Source organism: Coturnix japonica, unplaced genomic scaffold (assembly GCF_054131305.1).
Source record: "Coturnix japonica strain WE unplaced genomic scaffold, WE-NBRP24 Scf062, whole genome shotgun sequence".
Taxonomy (NCBI): domain Eukaryota; kingdom Metazoa; phylum Chordata; class Aves; order Galliformes; family Phasianidae; genus Coturnix; species Coturnix japonica.
In genome coordinates, this window is record NW_028188965.1 from 140,398 (window position 1) to 163,235 (window position 22,838).

General features: G+C 50.6%; 1 long non-coding RNA gene across 4 annotated transcripts; it reads left to right on the forward strand.

The window, feature by feature from the left end:
* The first annotated feature begins 275 nt into the window (after positions 1–275).
* LOC107324440 (uncharacterized) lies at positions 276–21,845 on the forward strand. Of its 4 annotated transcripts, none has more exons than XR_014941245.1 (5): positions 276–578; positions 12,637–12,686; positions 16,239–16,338; positions 16,651–16,863; positions 21,463–21,845. It is a non-coding gene; the product is annotated as an uncharacterized LOC107324440 (long non-coding RNA). The 4 variants fall into 4 exon arrangements; XR_001559482.3 differs by lacking the exon at positions 276–578 and adding an exon at positions 5,792–5,993; XR_014941244.1 differs by lacking the exon at positions 16,651–16,863 and having other exon boundaries at positions 410–578.
* The last annotated feature ends 993 nt before the right edge of the window (positions 21,846–22,838 follow it).

Sequence of the window (22,838 nt, forward strand, 5' to 3'; positions counted from 1 at the left end):
CTTCGAATAAAATGGAATACAAGAAAGCGACGGTTCCCTCGAAATAACTCCTCAAGGAGATCGGGAGCGGCCCCGAGGGGTCCCCAGGTGCCCCCCCAACCCCCCCACCCCCCAGGTTTTAAACCCGAATCGGTTTTGCTTGTTCAGCGCCCCGCTCAAAAACGCTCTCGATATCTCGCAGCTCTCATTGCCTCCGTGCTTGGGGTGATAGGTTGCCATATTTGCATATATGGTAATGAGCTTCTAATTGCCAGGCTTGCTGCGCTTTGCTGATCGATTTCTCGCAATACAGAGGTTCGGGATGCTTTGAAATCTCTCAGCTCCCCTCCCCCTCGCAGCACCCCCCATCCCCCTCCCCCCCTTCTCCTCCGGCCTCCTCCCTCGCTCTGGATCTTGTCTCCGCATTTGCATCTCAACTTTTTAAAATATAACACGTATACTTTACGTATAGGCTACGTGGATGCTCCTCGGCCGCTCCTATATATCCTTACGCCGGGCTCGGCCCCCCTCTCCTCCAACGTCGGCTCCGGCCGTGGGGGCAGAAGCGAAGATCCTCGTCCGCTCCGGGGGATGCAGAGGTGGGGAGAGGCGGGTCGGGTCGGGTTGAGGGAGGTAGGGGGTGAAGGGGTGCGTGGATACAAGGGAGGGATGCGGAGATACAGGGATGAGGGGGTACACGGGAGGGATGAAGGGATACGGGACAGGAATTCAGTGATACGGGGATGTAAGGGATGCAGGGATGCGGGGATGCAGGAATGCAGGGAGGCAGTATAGGGATTCTGTGATACGGGGATGCAGGGATACAAGGGAGAGATGTGGGGATACTGGGGTGCGTGGAGGCAGGAATGCATGAGAGGGATGCAAGGATGCAGGACAGGGATTCAGTGATACAGGGATGTGAGGATGTAGGGCTATGGGGATGCAGGAATACAGGTCAGGGGTGCAGGGATGCAGGGATAGTGGGGTTCTGGGCTACTGGGATACAGGGATACAGGTTCAGGGATGAAGGGATACAGGGATACTGGGATACAGGACAGGGATACAGGGATACAGGGATACAGGGATAGTGGGGTTCTGGGCTACTGGGATACAGGGATACAGGTCGGGGATGAAGGGATACAGGGATACAGGTCCAGGGATGAAGGGATACACTGATATTGGGATACAGGACAGGGATGCAGGGATAGAGGGCAATGATGCAGGGAAGGGATTCAGGATAGGAAAGAAAGGAAGAGATAGAGGGTGAGGATGCAAGACGGGAATGCAAGATAGTACAGGCAAGCAGGTGAGCAGTGTAGGCAGGGTAATGCAGGCAGAGTTATAGGGCAACTCATGCAGCACCCGCAGCCCCAGCGCTGCCTCTGCCCCACGTCCCACGTCACACGTGAGGCCCCGTGGAGGCAGAAGCCGGGGGAAGCCCTTGGGAACGGGATGGGGGGGTGGGGAAGGGGGGTGTCCCTTCCCTGTGTCCCGCTTTCCTCGCGGCCCCCCCAGAGTCGTTGAGGGAGGGGCCCCCTCGGAGCCCCCCGTGGTGCGTGTGTGCACGGAGCTCACCCGGCCTCGGAGCCGGACAAACAATGTGAGACTCGGAGGAACAAAAGCCTCGAGGCTTGGGTTGCTGAACACGTCTGAGGCCAGACGAGCCGCTCAATTTATTGGACTTGGTGAGAAAATAATAATAATAATAAAATTTAAAAAAAAAAAAAATAGGGGGTAAGGAGGCGGATGGGGGGTGGGGGGTGGGAGGGAGGGGGGCGGAGGAATCCGTCTCTCAAAGCGTCTTTATTAGGGACCGAGGGCAGCGGATGAGGCTGAGGATGAACCGGGAGAGGGGGAGTGGAGGGGGGTCCTACTCCTGCCTTCCTCCTGCAAGGGACTGGGGGGCTTAGGGTGGGTTCTCCTTGAGCCCCCCCCCCCCCCCCAACCTCCTGCAGTGGGAAAGCTGAGCTGGGAAAGTTTGAGAAGGGCCGGGTACGGACCGAGATCCACTTCGCCCTTTGCCGTGACCCCCCTCCACGCCAGGATCCCCAACATTTCGGGGCTTGGATGAAGGTCTGAGGTCTCCTCCTCACCCTCCCTCTCCAAGGAAGGGAGGCCCGTGCAAGGCTGTGCAAAATCAATTTCCAGGTGCTTTCATTCGCCTCCTATCTCGCCCCACTCGTGTACAAACCCATTGCGACCTTGCGGGGTAGAGATGCTGCTGGGGGGGCTCCGTGCTCTCCCGAGCCCCCCAGCAAGAGAGGGGGGAGATCTGAGATAAGAGGGTCGCGCCCCCCCCCCACATCGGTGTGGTCCCTCTTCGATCCATGCGATCCCCATCTCCATAGGGCAGCACATCTGGCCAGATGTGAGCGGCCCGGCACCGGCTTTTCCAGCCAGGAGCGAAGAGCTTTTTCTTTTTCCTTTTTTTTTTCCCCCTCTCCTTTTATTTCTTATTTATCTTAGAAATATCGCATCCCCGCGGCGTGTCCTTAATTCTCCTCTCAGGTTTGGGGAGATTGAGCTCGAGTTATTTAGGGGGGGGCAAGGAAAAAGAGCAGCGGGGCGGCATCTCGGCATCTCTTGGGAGCCCCAAATCGAGCCTTTCTATTTTCATTTCTTTTTCTTTTCCTGCAATGATTCGTACCAATGTTAAAGCCGGCCGATCTTCTAATCGTCCCTATAAGCGTGCGATCCCCCAACCTCGGTCTGTGCGGCTGCTCATTGTATTTTGTTTGCATTTTTTTTGTCTGGCTTCAGTTTGCGTAAGCGACTTTGTCGGAAAGCAGCAAACCATGGAGCAGGGGGGGTTTTTCATTTGCTAATGAAACCCAAAACACACCCGGGCGTCTCCTGCTCGTGTCCCCCCTTGCCCCGGGACGTCTTTGGGATGGCAGAAATGCGCCGTCATTGGGAGAGCTGAAGTTTGAACGCGATGCTTAAGAGCGGTCGGATCGCGGTTCCTTCTTCGGGAGGTTTTAGGTATAGATGAGAAGAGAAAGGCTTAAAATTATAGATTTTTATTATTTTATATTATTATTAATATTACGTCGATTTATTTATCTTTTTAAGGGGGGGAAATTGCGGTTATATCTGAAAAAAATCCTCCTGGCCGCCGGAGGGAATGGGGTGAGCGGAGCCGCTGCCTTAACGCCTCCCGACCCCCCCTATAACCCCACGTAACCCCCCCATTAGCCTCCCTTAGCCCCTCTCCTTGCTGTCCCCATAGGACGCTGCCCTCGGTTGAGGTTTTGACCCCCGAGAAGGACTGGAAGTGAAGATTTGAGGGGGGAAATGGGGCAATTGGGGTTCGGGAAAGCAAAGAGAGGAGGTGGGTGGAGGTAATGATGCGGGCCCGGCGCTGGTCGGGGGTTCCCTACCTCTCCTTGGCTCCCCAGGACCTTATTTCCCCATTAGCTTCATTCCACCTGCCCCCGGCCTCGGCCGTAATGTTCATATTGGAGCGAGGGCAGCAATTCCAGTATCCCTAATGGGGGGAAACTGGGAGAAGGGGTCCTGGTGGGGAAGGGGGGGTGGTGAGGACACGGCCCTGATGGCTGTAATGCAAGAGGTGGCCATTCTGGACACCGAAACCTGCAGCCCCGAACTGATTTGATGTAATAATAATAATAATAAATAATAATAAATAATAATAATAATAATAATAATAATAATAATAATAATAATAATAATAATAATAATAATAATAATAATAATATCAAGGTAAAGAGGAATTTTATGAGGACAGGAAAAAAAAATTATATCCAAACAGGCCATTTTTATTTGTTGTTATTTGAGGATAAATCGCCTTATTCATTTTGATGCCATCTCTTGCGATAAGAGGGAGAAATAAAAGGGGAATTAATAGAGAGCCTGAAGGGTCAAAACAACGGCAAGAAAAGGAACGTCTGAGCTCCTAAGGGGGTGTACACAAAGCGGGGGTTGTGGGGCTGAGCCCCATAGTCGGGCAATGGGGTTGGGAACGATATTGACCGAAGCCGGTTGGTGGCAACGGGAGATGGTGGCGATGGGCGGTGGTCGCATTGCGAGGTGCTGGAGGCTGGGGGGGGTGGGCTGCTGTGCTGGGAGCTCTGAGGATTGGGGGGGGGGGGGACACAAGGATGGAGGGGGGGGGACACAAGGATGGAGAGAGGGGGGGACACAAGGATTGAGGGAGGGGGGGACACAAGGATGGAGAGAGGAGGGGACACACAAGGATGGGGGTGAGGGGTGGGCGGCGGTGCGTGAGAGCGGCCCCTCCCCTCCCATTGATAAAGATAGGCGCTGCAGTGGGGAGGAGCTTGAATGGGTGATGTCAGGAAGGGTAAAACCAATGAGAGACCGAATTGAGGGTCGGGAGTGGAAAAGCATGAATGAAAAGTGCCGCGCGTTGATCCCCCCCGGAGCAGAGGATGCGGGCAGAGCAGGTAGGTGCCGGTACCGGTACCGGTGCCCCTATCTGCAGTCTCGGAGGTGCCCATGCCCATCTTCAGGCTCGTAGATTGCCCCCCATTTGCAGGCTCTGAGGTTCGGAGCTCGTTGCTCCGAGCCCCCCCCCCTGCAATGTGGATCTTGTCCGGCCGCTCCGTGTAAAGAAAGCTGCAGGTGGAGAAGGACAAGAGGAGACCCACGAGGACTGCAGGTGAAGGAAGGAGAGAGGGATGCGGGATGCTGGGGGAGGGGGTGGGATGGTGGTCGTCCCCCCCTTTACCCACCCCTAACCATCACAATCCCTTTTTTACCTACGGAGGATGGAGGCTGGTTAGCCGGGGAGGATGGAGGTATTGCGGAGAGGGAGCTCCTTTGGTGGTGGGAGGAAGGGTGAGGCCCTTAAGGGCAACCCCGGGCGGGATGCGGTTACCTCTAAAGGAAAAGAGAACGCGAGGAAAACGGAAGGTGGAAAGAGAGAGACAGAGAGAAAAGGGCTGCGGCTCCAGAGAACGAAGAAAGGGCAGAGGGAGGCCGGGCCCGTGGGGAAGGAGAGGGGCTGAGGGTCTCCCCCCAACCCCCAGGAGCAGAGAGTGGGGCCCGGTGCGGTGCCTCGGTGCTGAGCATCGAGCGAGAGTCTCTCCCTTCCCTTCTCTTCTTTACCATCGTCTCCTCCGCGTTCGTTCATCCCGTCCGTTAACCCCCCCCCCTAGATCCGGGGCTGCATTCAAAGCAAGCCAAGTTATTATTTATTTGAAGCTGGAGGTTTTTGGGGTGTTGTTTGGTGTGTGGTTTTTATTTTGCAGTCGTTTTGTTTGGCCGAGCGTTAAATGGATTCGTTGGGTGGGGGAGACGTCCTTTTATGTCTCCTAAATTACCGGTGCGAATTCTATTTGCTTTCATTATCACCGGCTTGGATGCATTATTTTGACAGAGCTCGGGGGTTATTAAAAATAACGCGGCCTTAATCCTCAGCACCTGCAGAACGTCGTTTCGTTTGCAAACGAAACAGCTTTAAGCTGGAAAAGGGGCTCGATCCTCCCCAAACCCAGGCTGTTCCTGCGTGGCTGTCTCGTAATCCTGCTCCAAATGATGTTTTTAAGGGCCCGATTCTGCCCATAGAGCTGCTGCTCTGCTTGGGCTGCAGCCTCAGGGCCCCGCTGTAGCTGCGTGCTGGCATTACGGATCCCACTGTTAATTCTTGCATCTCTGTTTATTCGTTTCCTCCCTCGTTCCCTTTCTAAAAGCCACATGCCTGGAAGCCCCTGGAGAAGAGGAGGTTGCCCCTTTTGCTGCTAGTGCTGTAGACTTCAGGGGTTGGTTGTTATCTTTGGTTATCTAGCTGTATGAGTGGTGTCGATTCTTCATAAAGCTAGATAACCGAAAGTAAAAATAACCCCATTACACGCCTGAGGAGGATGTGGAGAAGAAAGGAAATCCAGCCAGAGGAAGAGGAGGAAAACAAAAAGAGAAATGAAAGAGAAAGAAAGGAAGAAGATCAAGGAAACAAGAGGCAGAAAAAATGAAGAACCGAGAAGAGGGGAAAAAAATAAGGCAACTTTTTGAGACTGGAATTAAAAACCGAGGTAGGATTTAATTCTTTCTTCATTTCAAGACCTGATTTGTCCCCTTTTAAGAACGTGTTTTCTGGTTCTGCCTTGAACCCAATGAGGATGGTGCTGTTCTTTCCTCGGCTGCTGACCGTAATTGAATTAACAAAGTAAAACGTCCCATCAGATTGTGAATTAGTGAAGCACAGGACCCAGACTGCAGATCGAGGATGAACTCTCATTGCATAACTGCTCCTATAGCATCACAGAACCCATAAATCAATAGAGATTACCGCGCTGGATTATCTGTTTAATAAAGCAGCCACCGAGCACTGTTTATTAATGGTTGTTTTGCAAATATGAACACTGGATTCTCTTCCTTTTATTCCACCACCCCCCTCTCCACTGTTTCCAATCTATTTAGCTTCATTCCCTGACAGAGATAACTTGGGATCCAGATTAGAAAGAGCGATGCAGTGATTTGGAAAATGGTTTCTTGCGGCTCTCTTTGTGTTATTTTTTTCCCCCTCTTCCCTCTTTTTGTACCTCTATCCAAAAGCTCCCCTTTCTTCTTTCAACCCTCTGCCTACGAACGTTTCTTTGATCCAAGATTGGGGATTTATTAACAAGAATATCTATTTAATTTGCCTTCGAAGCGGAGCGAAATGAACGGGGGGGGGGGGAACTTGATTTTTTTTTCCCCCCATTCTTTATCCTCTCCGAATGCCAATTCACACCAATCCTCGCTCCCTTCACTCTGTTATCTCTTATGAAATCCAGGTTTTCTACCTGCTTTGCTTTAGGAGGGGACTGGGGGGGGTCAGAGATGTGCACTGGGTGCTCCCTACCCGCTGCTATGGCCAGGTTGCCCAACCTGGCGGCCCATTTGTTCAATGTCTTGATGCTGCTTTGAAGAACACAAAGCTCTTTGAGTGGGTTAGGATATATGTATATATATATATTACATATGATCTCATAATGGTGATTCCAAGGTTGGGGGCGGGGGGGTAAAGCTCCTAATAAAGTACATAAGCGATAGCGGCCAAACTGATTTTGGAAAGGGAGTATTTCAAGCTTTGCACCTTGGGAGAGGTATAGAAAAAGAGCTGGATTTTGACCCGTGCTGGACCCGTTCGTTTTGCTCTTGTGCTCATCAGGATATTAGTATTATTATTAATTGATTTTTACTTTATTCATCCCGATCTTTTATTTCTTCAAAAGGGGAAGAGGGAGCTCGGAAGAAACTGTCCCTGGGACCTTGTGTAGGGGAAGGCTGTAGTTTGGGATGCAGTGTGAGAGATGAGTCATGCTCCTATCATGACTTTAGTTTAATAAACAAGACCGTTTTCACCTCTTCATCCACAGCCCCATAATTCAGACTCACTCGATGTACGTGCCACCTCCCTGAGCCCATTTCCTTGGGGATAACCCCCTTGATCACCTCTTCTATGTGTGCTCTGGTGTTGCTCTTGTTCTGCAGCCCGGTGCTGGGGCAGAGGGATGTTTCTATGTGCTCTCATTATATCCCCTGCTGCTTCTCCAGGCTGGTGGCACATCCCAGGCCAGGGACACAGGGCAGAGAGTGGAAGGATGGAGAGCATTGAGCCCATGGAGGGTTCCTATGGGGCTTGTCCTGTGCCTGAGTATGGGATGGAGTTGGCCACATGGCTTTGGTGGCAGCAGGACATCATTGTGCTGCTGTCCCTTGTGAGGTGCATGGTGCCACCAGTAGATATTTGGGTACAGGTAGACATTGGGCACAACTGTGTGTCCCCATGCAACTGGCTCACTGGGTACAACGCAGTGGGTGAGGTGCTTTTATTGCTGGGGAGCAGCCACGTGCCACCCTCCATTGGACAGTGTATTGGGTCCAGGGGGGGTTATTGGGGGTGGGAGGGAGGAAGGACGACGCCAATCAGGGGCCTGGAGCAGAGTGCCATCATCTTTTGGTTATCCCAGGTGACCAATCCTGGTGGGCACAAGGCTGAGTCGGTGCTGCCATAGGCTGTAGTTTGCGATGCTGTCACCTACTCAGCTCTAACAAAGGCACTGGTAGAGATGGGGCTGGTGACCTGGGATGAGGGCAAAGCTCTGTGGGGAATATGGTGACCTATGGGGCAGGGGATGCTTAGTGTCTGACCCATTCCTTGCTCACCTCATCCTTGTAACTTCTTTACAGGCTCATGTCATTGTGGTAGATGAACATGAGCGTGGCCATCCCCAGGCCTTTGGGGGCTGAAATCCTGCAGTCAGCTGTTCTCTACCCTTATTTCTTTCCTCCTCTCCCCACTTTGCTCCTGGAGTGTGCTGGCAATAGGAGCCCTGTGTGTTGGCATGACGTTGATCTAAATTGCAGCTTATGTGTGGCTGTTTAAGCTTGCTTGGACACTGTGATTTGAGTGGTTAACACTCAGCAATGTCTGCTCGTCTCTCCCTTGTGTCTACCTAAGTGTTGGAGACGTTAATGGGAGATATGCTTGCATGTTCTGTACTGAGAGATCAGCCCTCCGTGTCCTTTTTCATGCTTGAAGCAGCTTGGTTGGAGCAAAGAAAGGATTAAAGGGGATGCTAATTAATCAATGGGTCAATGAGTGATTGAGAAGAACTGGCTTAAACAAATCTAACTATTGACAAGCGCTGGTTGCAATTCAGTGCATCATTTTCACCTTGAAATATCCTAGGAATGAATCTGAGGTTGACTTGCTTTTGCTTTAAACAAGTGGATGAAGCCTTCCGAGCTTCATTCCCATCATCATCCCCATTGTGACCCATTTATGGGCCAGGGAGGTGGAGAATAGCGCAGTCACAAAGAAACCATATGTGTGTGCCCATCTAAATGCAGGAATATCTATGTTTCAAACCCCAAGTGATTGCGGCGGGGTTGAGGTGCTGATGGATGGATTCTGGTGATGCTCACAAGGGAGCAGTGGGGTTTTGGGGTCTGTACCTCACCCTGTTCCCAAGGCAATGCTTGGGAATGTCGGGTCTGTGTGGGTTTGCTCCTCATTGTCCTGGGGCTGTGTCTTTGTGCTGGGAGCAGCCGTTCCTCTCCAAATAATCAGGACTCCCAAGCCCTGAGGGTTTCCAATGGTGTGATTTTCACACTGGGATTATGACAAAGCGTCTGAGTGGGCGCACTGAGTTCCTGGAGGAACCAAATCGGGCCCTTGTTGAGTTTTGGCAGTGGGAACAGCATCCTAAGGCTGTGTTCTGCATAAACTATCCCCGAGCTCTGCCCCCATTGCAGATTTGGGACTTTGCAGTGCTTTGCAATGGGTCTTGCCATGCCCTGCATTAGCACTGGGATGCCCAGTGCTAATTTTTCCCCCTACAGCATGAAAGAAAGAAAGCAATGAAGGGCTTTCTCCAATCCTACCCCTTCAGCAAGCCAACGTGGCACATGGCATCCACCAAATGGGAGTCGACGGGTGCCCTGGGGGGACAGCTGACAGTATTTCCCTCGGCGTCTGCAGCAGGGAGGAAAATGCTGAGCTAGGCACTGGTGGAGCTGGGTTGGTCTCTGTGATGCTCTGAGGGTGATTGGATGTGAAAGCAGAGCCGCTGGCGGCTTCCCTTGCTCCCCGTTTACCCCATGTTGGAGGAGGTTTGGCTGGCTTGGGACAATGTGACAGCACTGCCATTAAGATAGGGGACCTTAATAGTCCTAAAGCCACGTTCTGATTGCCCTGCAGGGTTTTTAGGGATGGAGATAGCAAAGTGTGCGTGCCAGCTCTGCTCTCTGCTTTCTCTAGAACGCAATGAAAAGGGGATGGCTGCTGGCCGGGGGGTTCAAGAGCAGGCAAGCGTTTGCAAAGTGGTGCTGTCATGCTGGGTTTGGTAGGAAGATGATGGGGAAATGTGTTGAGAGCTGAATCACGGAGCAGATCGCTGAGGTCTGTGAGGGTGGGAGCAGCTCCTGGCTGAATGTGCTCCGATCAGCGGTCTTGTGCTGGTGTGACATGAGGATTTGCCCTGCTGCTGCTGAGAGCCAGTGCTCGTGGCCACGATGCTGAGCTGTGTAATCCTTAAGCTGTGGCTCTGACAGCTCTAGGAGGTGTAAAAATCATTTTAATTCCACTTTCAGGGCTTTTGGTGTCACCAGGGTGGGGGACAAAGGGGGCAATGCCAAGTGTGTGAGGACTCGGTCTCAAATCCCTGCACTGGATCTTGGTAAAAAGTGTGATTAAATAAGTGCTGGGAATGAACGTGTGTGTGTGATGTGGGCATCACCCACCTCAAAATTGATTTGTTAGGAGGAAAAAAAATGTGTGTGTGTATATATATATATATTTGTCCTAGGATCCATTTTGTTCCCTTTGAATGGCACTGTGTGGGTAACGGGGAGGAGATGAGGGACAGCAGGACTGTGATTCCCTTTTGGAGGCACCCAGTCCTCCTTGGGAAGGAGGAAGAGCTTCCCTTGAGGTGTTAGCTTTGTTCCAGCCCTTCCTTCTGCTCTACCTCTCAGTCAATATCAGAGGGATGGAAGAGCCCCATACCCTACAATTAGAGCTGGTGGGTTCTGTGTGGGTTCCTCAGCATCAAGCTGGTTTTGTACCCTCCTGAGCCCCCAGACCACTATGGTCTGGGCTGTCTTCATCTCCCATGAATGAGCTGCAGGGGGGAAAATAAAATGGAAAGGAATCGTGTCTTTGGATGACCTGGCTGTGCTCTTTGGAGACACATGTGGAGCTGATGGGAAAGGTGTGGGGAATTGGGAATGTAACTGTGGCTGATTAAGGGTATCGGGGATAGAGTTTGCTTGAAAGCTTGAGTTGATGACATGAGGAGCTATTGGGGTCCAGGGGCTCCTGGAGCTGCAGAGGTTCAATGAGCCGCTGATGGCTGCGGGTTCGGCACAGACCCGTCTTCTGGGGGAGTTTGTTTCCTTTCTCTGCTTTGCTTTAGCTCTGAACAACCAAAGCCCAGAGAAACCCGTTCCCTATTAAAACATACATTTATATCTATAATATATATAACGATGTTTTATCTCAAGGCCATTCCATTCCAGAGGAGCCGGGTGCTTTCTGGAGCACGCACCGCTCACGGCTGCAGAACCCACGGCTGCAAGGCTCTCTGCTTTGCGGGTTGCCATGGAAAACCAGGATTATTCAGCTTGTGCATGGGCAGAGGGGGCCAGCACCATCGTTTTGAACGTGCACCGTGTTGGCCCTGGTGGGAGCCTCGGCATCCTCCGTGCTCTCCTCCCGCAGCCCCAGCCCCTTGCCTGGGCTCTTATCTCCAATAATCCTCCCATAAGAGGGCTTTCTGCTTGTTATGACACCCAGTGAAAGCGTGGGAGAAAGATCCTTTCTTCACCCTTGTCCTCCGCAGCCAGCCACTAGCCTGAATGGGAGGCTTTTTTGTGTCCCTGTGTGCCTGACTAATTGAGCTGAAGGACTTGCGTCTGGAAGGGCTTGAAAGGGACTTTTGTTGCTGCTGCAGAGTTTGTGGAAGGCGAATGAGCACTGCTTTCTTAAGGGATGCAGGTCCTGGGCAAATTTGACTCTCGAGTGCTCACGCCTCTGAGGTCTTTGGGAAAATTAGGGGAAAAAGGAGGAAAAAAAAAAAAGAAAAGGGTGGTGGGTTTGCTTGCTTTCTTTCTTTATTTTTTTTTTTGCTTCTTGCTGAAAAATGGAGTCTGGCCCCCAAATGCTTCGTGAGCCGGCTTTAAAATAGGGCTGAGAAAACACTAAGATGAGAAAAATCATGGTTTAAAAATAACTATGCTGCCTCCTGAGTCCTCAGGGCTGACACCCCAAGCACAAATCCCCCCTCCGTGACCTCAAGAGGAATTGAGGTTCTACCACCCAATTGCATTTCCCAGCTGCGTTCTGCCCTGAAATACTGTGAGCTGATGGGCATGGAGTGCCCCCATTGCTGCCCACACCCCGCTCTGTTTGCTGCTGCAGAATCCCCTTTTTGCCTTTGCTGGGATGGTAGGAATTCAATTCTTGATACAAGTGCTTTCCTTAGGGCATGGGGTTTGTCCTATGAGCGTTGTCTGTGCATGATGGGATGCAGGACATCTCTCTGTGCATGGTGCTTCCAATGTGATTTTGTTCGTTTCTCATGACATCCTCATCCAGGATGGGGAAAACTGGGCATGTACAACAGAAATAACAGCAATGGCTATTGGTGCAACTGGGGGAGGATGCTCGGCCTCCTGTTCTCAACCCAGCCACATCTTCATCTTTTTCCTTCTCTTTGTCATTCTTCCTTTCTTACCCTTCTCCTCCCCATTCATATCATTCCCCCAAGCTGCCAGGCTGCTCTCCTATAAACATGGATAAAGGTTTTCAGTTTGTTTAGTGGGGTTCTGGCACAAAGCAGCTGATTTCCAATGGGGTGGGATGGAGGCTGTGTGTGTTGGTGTTTCCATGCTTCCAAAAGCACTGCTTTGTGCCTTGGGGCAGCCAAAATGATCTCCTTGGGGCCAAAGAAGTGATGATAAAAGGAGCAAAGCAAATGGGGATGGCTTCTAAGGGGTCGGATGGGATAGGGAAGGAGGAGAAAGGAAAAGCAAAGGGAATAAACAAGAGTTCCTTTAATAATAATAATGGTGAAAATGGTTAATAACGGTTAATAAGGCTTTTTTTTCATGTGACTCAATGGGGGGAGGTTTGATAAAATTGAGTGATTTCCACACTGTGCTAAAAAGAATGAATTCTCCTTTCAGCCGTCTCCGTTCCTCCTTTGCTGTGGCGCTGGGGATGCCATTGACTCCAGGTATGTGCTAAGTCCTACCCCGTGACCACCCTTCTTAAATGACCATTCACCCACACTCCTAAGGAAGCATCTAAAGCATCTTCCTAAAGAAGTTTGCCTCCTCAGCACCGTGATACGATAATGATGCTGAGTCTCAGCCATTAGCAATAAGTGGCTGTTGGGATGTCTGCACCCACCACCGTGTGTGTATTTAATTCATAAAAAATCAATATTGGAAATCATGGTAAGAATGAAAATCCCCCATTTCCAGCTTTCTGGAATCACATCTATACTTGGAAATCGAAAGCAACTGGAGGTGCACTCAGCAGCAGAGCATGGCTGGTAGATTCCCAGCTAGAGGACAGCGGGTAAATACAGAAACCCACACTGTAGTTCTTATTCCTCCCCCATCCTTGTTTTGGTTGGGAGGGGTTCATTAATCTATTTCTTTACATTTTGACACTTGAGGCTTGGAGAAATGCTCAATGATTTAGCTTGCAAAGCAGCCTGGGATCAGGTGAAAGACATAAAGAGAGAGCGCATTCCAACGCATAGAAACACGATATTATTAATGCTAATCAATAAAAGCCTAACCCTTATTAATGACTTAGCCATATGCTGGGCATGCATCTTGGCCCCCCTGCAGCATGCGTGGGGCTCTACCCTGGGGTTTTTGCTTCGAGCCCAGCGTGGCCTTTGGTGCACTTGGAGCATCCCAGGCGCATTGCAGCACTGCTGCATCACGGCCACTTTCCCATGCACTCCATCCCTCCCGGCTGATAACACCATAAGAAACAGTGTCACTTTTTTTTCCCTTTATTTACTGCTTTATTCCCCTGATATCAAAATAAAAGGGGGGGAGGGGGGAGTATAAAGCTGGGATTTGCAATGTATTCTTTTTTTATGCTGTGGACGATGGCTCTGCACCCTCCTGGATGCAAATGGCCAAAGCTTGGAGGGTGCCATCACCCTTTGCCCATGCACCACAGTGATATCTATTTGATAGCAGCCTGGTAGGGTTTATTTTTCCCCTCCCTTTCCTTTTTTTTTTCCCCTTCTTTTTTCTCCCCTCCCTCCAATTTCAGCCTTTGTCTCATCTCCCACCAGCGTCTAACGAAGGGGCAGCCACTCCCACGCCAATGGGGTTTTTGTTGTTCTTCTTTTCCCGGTGCTTTGTTCCCCTTTCCACCCTCCCCATGGCCCTCATCCCTCGCTTATGGGGATCCCAGTAAGGGCACAGATCCCAGTAAGGCTGGGGTGCCTGGGGAGTGATGGAGAAGCACAAAGCGCCAGCGCGATGAGGGCTCTTGTTGTCATGGTTGTGAGCGAAAGAGTTAACCCATTAGCAATTCTGAGCCCTTCTTCCGATAGTTAAACCTGATTTGCATGCATTTGCATAATGAATGTCATTTGCATTCCTGGAGGTTGGCTACTTCTGTGGGAAAAGTCAAAGCGGGATTGCAGGGAGGGCGAAATAAAGGGGGGGGGGTGGGGGGGGAACCGGGTGGGGGGGCTCAATGAAGAAAGGAGGGAAGATTTCCCCGCGCCCCACGCGCATCCCTGCCCCCTCCGCTGTCCTCGCCCAAACATTGCATGTCTTTTCCTTTTTTCCCCCCATTTTTTCCCCCCTCCATGCCTTCCTTCCCTAGGATAAAGCCAAGGGCGGATGGGCCGCGTCGAGGCAAGCGCATCCTTCCCGCTTACCCCCCCCCTCCCTTCCCCTCCTTTAATTTCCCCCCCTTCTAATTCCATCTTGGCTCCTGTTCCCTGCACCCTGGTATGCAGGGGGCTGCGGCCTTCTCCCTCCCCTCTCTGTGGGTGCATGCGTGCTGGAACTGTAGCGGAAAGGGAAAAAAAAGGTGCCAGCCACCATTTTAGGCAGCCGACATAAAATGGCCGATGCTCGCTTGTGGTCTCAGCCGCCCCATATCTCTGCCCATGGTCCCATACCCCACAATGGCCCCACACTCCACTCGTGCTCCATGTGCTCACCCTAGCCTTGCTCACCCACGTTTTCCCTCTCCTACCCATGGTGTTCACCCCAGTATCAGCCCTAGATCCTTTCCTTTGGATTCATCTCCCATCGCTGCAATGGGGATGAGACCAACGTGAGCATCCAGTCCTTTCTACAGTGTATTTTTGGGTTGGTTGTTGAAATTTGCTTTGTGTCAATGGGGATATTTTGGTTTGCTTTGTGCCAAACGATCTTGCAGCGACTTCAGCCCGCATTTGTATTACCGTGTACTGCAGAAATACTAACGAAGCAGCTGCTTGATTATTTCTTTCCCCCCCTTTTGTTGGACTGAGAATGTTTTGTGGCTGTTTAAAGATTGGGTGTGGGGGAATAATATCAGTGCAAAACACAACCAAGATCATCCTTGCACTGCGTGTGGCCCGCGGGGCTTCGTGCACCAAATAGGAGGTTTGTAAGGACAAAGATGATGGCACTGAGTTCAGATAGGAGCAGGAATATCAACCCGATCTGCTGGGAGCTTTTAGGTTGGTTGATTCTCTTTGGGTGCTCAAGGTATTTATTTTGGGCTGCTTTATCTGCAGTGCCTGTTGCGATTGGATGCTGTCTGCTGATGATCTCGGTGCTCCGTAAGGTTGTGTTGGTGCTTCCTAATGTCTCCCCATCTACCTGTTGCCAAGAGAGCAAGAAATCTGGAAGTCTGAATGTGTGGGATGAGCTGAACCCCAAATCTCTCTTTCTTTTTCCCATCGGGTTGGAGCATGAGCTTCATCATCCTGTGCCCATTATTTCAGGGCTGAGAGCTCCATCCCCATGCAGGCACTGATCCCTCGGAGGCAACCCAGCACCTCCATGTGCAAGAATGGGAACTCATTTCCTAACACCCACAAAAATGCATTAAGGCTCTTAGCTGCTCAGCTGAGCCGAGGCCTCTCAGCTGATTTCTCACTGCTTGGACTTGTGTGTGTGTGTGTGTGTGGGGAGGGGGGGGGTTGAATTTTTGTGCCTTTTTCTCACTTTTTATGCTGTTTCGCAGTCATGGAGTGGATGTAGGCTGAGAAATGGGGCTTTAGCATCACTTTCCTGTGTTGCTGAGCCTCCATCCTTGGCTTATTGCTTCCTTTCTGCTGCTTGATCCTCTCTGGTTTCTGTACTGTTATCAATGATTTATGGGACTGAAGGGCGAGAGAAAAGGATCTTTCTCCAGCCCCAATTCCTTCCCCTATTAAACATGCCAAGTAAATTTGGCACTGGGTGCTTAAATCTATGCGTAGCCCATGAATTGCCACGAATGAAGCAAGGTTTATGTGGAGGGGAAATACACAAGGCAAAGCAATATGTAAAAAATAAATCTGTGCTGGCAACCCAGGATAGTACAGAGCAATGGGGTGGGGAAAGCACCCCAACGAGGCAGCTGAAAAAATGGGCTCTTTTGAATGAGGTTTGTAGCATTTGGCTCTGCCTTGTAACTCTATGGCTGGAGGTCCATGGGGATGAGGGATGTTGGGTGAATTCTGTGGCCATAATCACCTGTAGTGCAGCTGGGGGGATACAGGCGCTGACATCCCACTTTCATCCCCTTTTCTTTTTCTCCTCACTAGTGCAGAGAGTGGCTTCCACTGCTGTGATGCTCCACTTGTTTCCTGGCCAGCCAAAAGCAATGCTTGAATCCTGGTGTGGAAGTCCATTCAGAATTGCCTGGTAAGAGCACAGATTTTCATGGCTATCCATAAACCCAAGCTCCGTGGTCTAAATAGACTCCAGCATCTGCCCCATAGGTGCATGGACCACGCTATAGGGAAGGTGGTCTTGCTTCTCACCATTCACTGCCCAGTATGGTTTTGTTCCACAATCTCTTACTATTGTTTTATTCACTCCCAGTCACCCAAACCCACAAGCAGCATCCCTTTGAGGTGCTAATCTGGTGGTAAATCTGGGGAGGAGGGTAAGGAAGGCGTTGCTGTCGCTTGTGGTTTTTAACTTAGATCATGTCTCACTATTGCACGAACCCAGGAGTGGAGGCTGGAGAGGAAAACCACAACCACAGCAGAGCCTGGATGTGGGGAGCTGCTAGCAGGACCCATCTTGGGGACAGTCAATGTGTGTGCCTTCCTCCATCCTCCTCCCAGCAGCTGATGGCCTGGAGCAGCACAGAGCAAGCCTGGCATCGGGCTATAGGGACACCATGAGCACTCTGGGGATGGGACAAAGCTCCATACCACACTGGTGAGACTGGAGGGCAATGGGAAGGGGGGGAGGGCACAGGTGAGGTGCTGGGGCTGCAGATGGGACAGGGCATTTATTAATGTGGTGCAGCTGAAGCGGGTGCTCTGCCAGTGGTCAAGGCTGCTCCACAAACTGAGCATTGTTTCCCAGTAGGTTCAGCACATTTTCCCCACTCCCCCCTCCCTCCCTTTCCCTTTCCTCTCCTCTCGCCTTCGCACAAAGATGTCATTGTGCCGGGAGCTCGGTGATGGCAGCGTTGTTATTGGGTTCAAAAAAAGAAAGAAGGAAGAAAAAAAAAAACAAAAAAACAGAGAGAAAAGAAAGAAGTGGGGAGGGGGGGAACCCAACAAGGTGAAGAGGTTTAAATCAGCTTAGCCCAAATGCCAATTAAAAACCAAAGAGGATTAGGCTTGTGATCAGCAGAATAGACCATCATTGTGCCTGGCTGAGGGTCCCCGCTCTGGGTCTCGCTGTGGTAGTGTAGGGTCCAGCTCTCCAAGTACCAGAGGGTACTTGGAGACCCAAGACCCAGGGTCCAGGGTGTGGGCAGCAAAAGCATTGGGGTTCCTGGTGGGAGCACATATTCTTCCATGTGTTTTTGTTTGTTTGAATTGCATGCAGGCACTCTTGCCTTGGTTTGAGCTCAGCTGAACAAGGAGAGTTCTTGGTGTCTCTGCCAAGGGGAGGTCTTCATTCAATGGGTTTTTGGTTGGGTTGGGAGCCGCTGTCATTGTGCTGTCCTTATAGGAGCATGAAGGCATCATTCTGACCTCTGCTCCTGATGGTGTGAATCATCCTCAGTCCTGGGGGTGATGAAACACCAGGAGCATCACATGAGCTGTCCTGCAGCCAGAGAGTCATTAGAATCTCCTGAGCTGGCAAGAGCTTTGAGATGAAATGCGACCATGAACCTGCTGCACTCCATCCTTGTCGTGTCCCCTCATATCACAAGGCTTCACCCATCTGCTCCATAACCTGCTATTCTGTTTGGTTCAGTGCTCCTGTGCCATCCTCCAGCTTGGAGGAATTGAGCTCTCCAAAGGTGTGAGGTGATGCCCATGAAGAACCCATGGTCCTTGGTGGTACCCTGGGGTAGATGAAGTGGTTGCATGTGCTCTGCCCTGCTCTGAACATCACCCCCAATACACTTCTTGCAGTGCTGAATGGCTGTTCTAGTGAGGGGCATTGCCTTGCAGGATGTGGCTGTAGGATGGGGATTGCTCAGCTTGCTCCCTGTCCTCAATACAGAGCTGGGATGATGCACATCCCTGCTCCTGGGGTTTAGCTGTTTAGCTCCAGCATCTCTGTTGCATGGGCACAGCCTGAGACCCTTCTTTATCAGCCTGATGCTGCCTGGGGTTCTCAGAGACTGAGAGCCCACAGTACCGTGTCCCAAAGGGATCTTTCCCTCTGCTAGGTAAAAGCTCATGGGATAAGCTGTGCTGAGCTGTGTTGCCCAAAGCAATGAACACAAAATGCTCCAGGTCTCGAGCCATAGTGAAGAAATAGGAGGGGAAAAAAGGCCTTTTTTTGTGACTTATTTGCAATGTCCAGATTCTACTAGTATTAACAGACAGGGAGCACAGGCACAGAGTGCAGAGCATGGGCGGTGGGCTCAGGAAGCAGGGATGCAGCTGGTGGGAAGGTAGGGACAGCAAAGGGGCTTTCTCCCCCCATGCACCACCCAAACACAGCTCCCAAGGGTGCTGCATCCCCCTTACCCAGTGATGCTGATGGGCACCCAGCGAGCCCAAAGGCTGTGGGATCGGGGAGAGGGGATCCAACCCCATCCCTTTTAGTCGCCGCCGTGTAATTTATGATATGAGAGAGGACCATTGTCTGGGCCCATCCTGTATTTTTTCCGAGGGCTTTGCCTCTCTTCCCAGCCCCCCGCTGTGCTGCCACTACTGTACCGTTGCTATGGGACGAGCTCCCCTCGCCACCGCTATGCGAGTAGAACCAGGGAGGGCTGTTCGCTTTGCCTGGACCCATCTGGAGCCCCGAGCCCCTATGCCGGCATCATTGCAGCCCCTCTGACGTGCCCAGAGCCTGGGAATGGGGCTTTCAACCCTTCCAAGTTCACGGCCACCGGAGGCATTCAGCTGCCGGGGGGGCAGTGGGAGCAGGGCCGTTTGGCTCCATTCTCCCTTCCCCTCCGCCTTTCAGAGGCGCGATGTCCTCGTCGCATACAGATCCCCCATCCCTTTCTCCTCCTGACAAGTGCGCACATAAATAAATTACCCCCACCGGGCGAGTGTGGAACAATCTGTCCCCTAAATTCTATTCATCGCCAGACAGGACCCATTATTCCCCCGATTAAAGCCGCTGGAGTAGCTTGCAAGGGTTACAGTTACTCTGTCAAACTGTAAATAAGACACTAAAAATAAAGGGTGCTGGTGAGAGAGGGAGAGAGAGGGGGGAAAGGGAAGCCAGACTAATGCCTGCTGCTAGGGAAACCGAATGAATCCCTAATGATGCCTGTGTACAAACAGCAAATAATGAAGGAAAAGTGACAAACGGACCTCGGCCGCTCTATGGGATGCAGGAGGTTCTGTGTCACCCCATTCCCATAGGGCCTGCAAAGGGGCATTGGGGATGCAGACATTGCTTTGCTTATGCAAGGATGTAGGTCTTGCTGATGTGATGATTTTCAGGGTGTATTAAGCCCAAATAGATTGGGGGACTTTGTGTCTGCCTGAGTTTGGCTTGGGGAAGCATCCATCAGCTGTGCCCCATGGAACAGAGGGTTTTGGGGTGTCCCCAAATGGGCTGAGCTGATACCAAGCACTTTGCTCTGCCCCCTCACCAGTGATGGATTGCAGTGGGGAAGCACCCAGCCTTAGAAAGCCTCTTTGGATGCAATCCATTTCCCTTTGCTTGTCAGCTAGAAAAGGTGCAGGTGATCACTTCTCTTCCTCTTGTACCATAAAGCCCAAGACCTGAGGCCAAAGCCTGCGGGCAATGTGCTCACATGGGGTTTTCCTTAGTTCTAAGAGGGCAAAGATATAAGGGATTTATTTCAGATCCATCTCAGAGCATCCTCCCACCTCAGTGTGGTGTAAAAACACCTTTTTGTCCACTTTTTGGCTGTGAAGCTACATGGCTCCAAGCAGAGCTCCCTCTGCCCTGTTCTTCCTCCTAACCCTAACCCTTACCCTAACCCTACCCCTAACCTTGGTGCTGACCCTATTGGTGATGGAGCCCCAATGGTCGCATAACACTCAAGGCAGTGCTGCTGTTCCCAATGGGATCCCCAAATTCCCCACTCCAGCTGGATATAGATAGAGAACAATGTGGGAAAACACACTTGGAGCTGATATTATACTTAGTTTCCATTTATTAATGGAAGGCAGACCCTTGGCATTCACTCTCCTCATTCCAATGCAGTTTTGTGTCTGCCCATCCTTCTCTTTCTTTCCCTTGGATCATCCAAGTGAGTGATATCCCACCTATGGATACGATCTAGATATACCAACTTAGTGCTGCTTAAGGGCTTAGAGGAGCTGAAGTCAACCCCTTCTGTCCTTAAGGACTGGGTGGACCTTCTCTTTGATCTCCTCAATTGCAGATTGGTGATGAAGGTGTTTGCCAGCATAGCATACACACAGATAATATAATAGCCAGGTAGCTTGCATGGCGAAATCATCTTTTTTTTAACATTTTTTCATTATAGCCTCCTTTTAAAGTCCATTTAAATGCTTCCCTGCAGGCACATATAGGGCTGTTAAGGGCTTCATTTGAATAAATAAGTGCAGAGATACTGGAGGAGCATCCCCACTGCCCCCTGGAAGCCCCCAGCACCAGTAATGGCACCAGAAAGCAAGTGAGCTGGGAAGGAGCTCCATGCTATATATTCCATAAAGTAGAGTAATTAAGTATTGCTAGTTTTGATGACTTCAAACAGAGCGACTCCGGGAAATAAGCCCCTTCTTTATAATTAGTGGGATTTCCTCTGCATCAAATGGGGAGATTGATTCTTTAATCTGCTCACATGCTTTTGATTTGGTCTCTCAGCTGCTTGTACCAACTGCTTCCACTCCCTGCTCTTGCTGATAAAACCTTACAAAGGAGATTTTGGGAAGGCATGACCCAAGCTGAGGTCTGGGATTTTTTTGTTCTGTGTGGCTGTTTTGTGTGTTCTTAAGTTGCTCGAGATGATGGTAATGATGAAGAACAAAACATGCATTAACATCCACCTCAGGTTGGGTGCTGGGTGGTGATTTGTCATTGCTATACAGTGGGTTGCTCAGTCTTTGCGTGCTCCGAGCACCCCTAAAATGGGCACATTGCAAAGCAGGAACTCAGGGATGGGTGTAGGATCACCTTGGTTTGGCCCCTTGCAGGCAGCAATGTCGAGCACAGGTCATGCAATTAGGGAGCGGCGAGCATGTAACTGTGCAATTATGCAAATGGGGACCAAAATCACTGTTTTCAGCAGAAATGCCTGAAGATGAAGGAGGGAGCTCCGTGCAACCTTGATTTAAGCAAAGAATTCCAACATGACCCCATGGGGATGGGAAGGGAGAAGGGTGGCACCGGGGCCAGAACAAAGCCTTAATGGTAGCGCCCATATTTACAGCCGTATTCTTTCCATTGCAGGTGGAGAACACAAAGCTGGAATCGATGGAAGAAGAAGAAGGAAAGAAAAGAAACCAAAGTCTCCAAACTCAGGAGATCTTTTAATTGCTTACGAATGTCTCCATCTCAAAAATTATCCAATTGATGTTGTCGTGCTTTTTCTTTTTTTTTCTCTTGACAGCCTGTCTGTTATATATATATTTTAAATATTCATGCCCTGAAATCTAATTACTAGGCAAATTTAATGATAATGAAATGAAGGCACTTTAGCAGAAAGCAACGGGGCCTTGTTAATATTTTCTCTGTCTCTGTCTTGTTCATATTATTTAAGTCTATTTATTTTCACCACCTCTTTTCTTGCGGTATAAAAGAATTGCCAAAAATAAAACTTGGATTGCTGAAAATGTTTGTGGTGGCTCTTATTATAATGAGGGGGGATTTGAGAAGTGATGAAAGGTGTTGGGTAGAAAATCAAGGGAGCCAAAGCTAATGGGGTGAGGTAGGCGAAGTGCTGCTGTTAAGGGGATGGATGGATGGATGGATGGATGGATGGATGGATGGATGGATGGATGGATGGATGTGCTATACCTTCCTCCTTGCTTTGCTCTCTGGTTTTACTCTGTGTTTTAGAGCATGGTTGTTTTCTTGCAGAGGATGATGTGAAAGGTTGGATTGAGGCTGTGGGTGACCCACCAGTCATCCCTATGGGGTCTGTTCTTCCAAAGGACCCTGAGGAAATTGCTTTGGTGGAGGTGGGGAGGTGCAGCCTAATGAAATTTGCTGCTGAAGATTTGGGGCCTGAGTTTCAGTGCTTGCACATGATCCACTCACTGATGCATCCAAGGTCTTTGGGTCCCATCCCTGCAGTATTAGCCCAATTAGATACAGTGTCAAGAGGAGGTCAGTAAAACAGGAGGGGGTTAGAGGCTTTGTCCTTGGATTTCCAGTTCCAGGACCCCCTCAAGTGCACACAGCAATGACTTTTCCAGTCCTTTTCTGTGCTCCATCACCCATGTTCTGCTCCCCTGTGGTGCAGTTTGAGGTTCAGCTCTGTGCTAAAACAGTGGACTCTGGCACATCCACCAACTTGCACGTTTGCACACGGCCGTGTTTGCCACGCAGAGCTCTTCTAGCAGCATTTATCCTGCCAAAGTGACAGATTTCTATTAGAGAGCCGCAGCACGGCACCATGATTATAATTGTCACTAATTTCTTTCTTTTGCAATCAGGTTTGCACCTTGACACACTGGTATAAAATGAGGCAAGTTTTTCCCCTCCCCTCTCTCCCATGCAATCTCCCAGTGCTGGTAAAGTCTGGATTTCAATGGAGCTCTGCAGAGATGCCCAAAATCTGCTTGGGGTAAGGATGGGGGATGTTGGTGCTTGATCTCACTGCT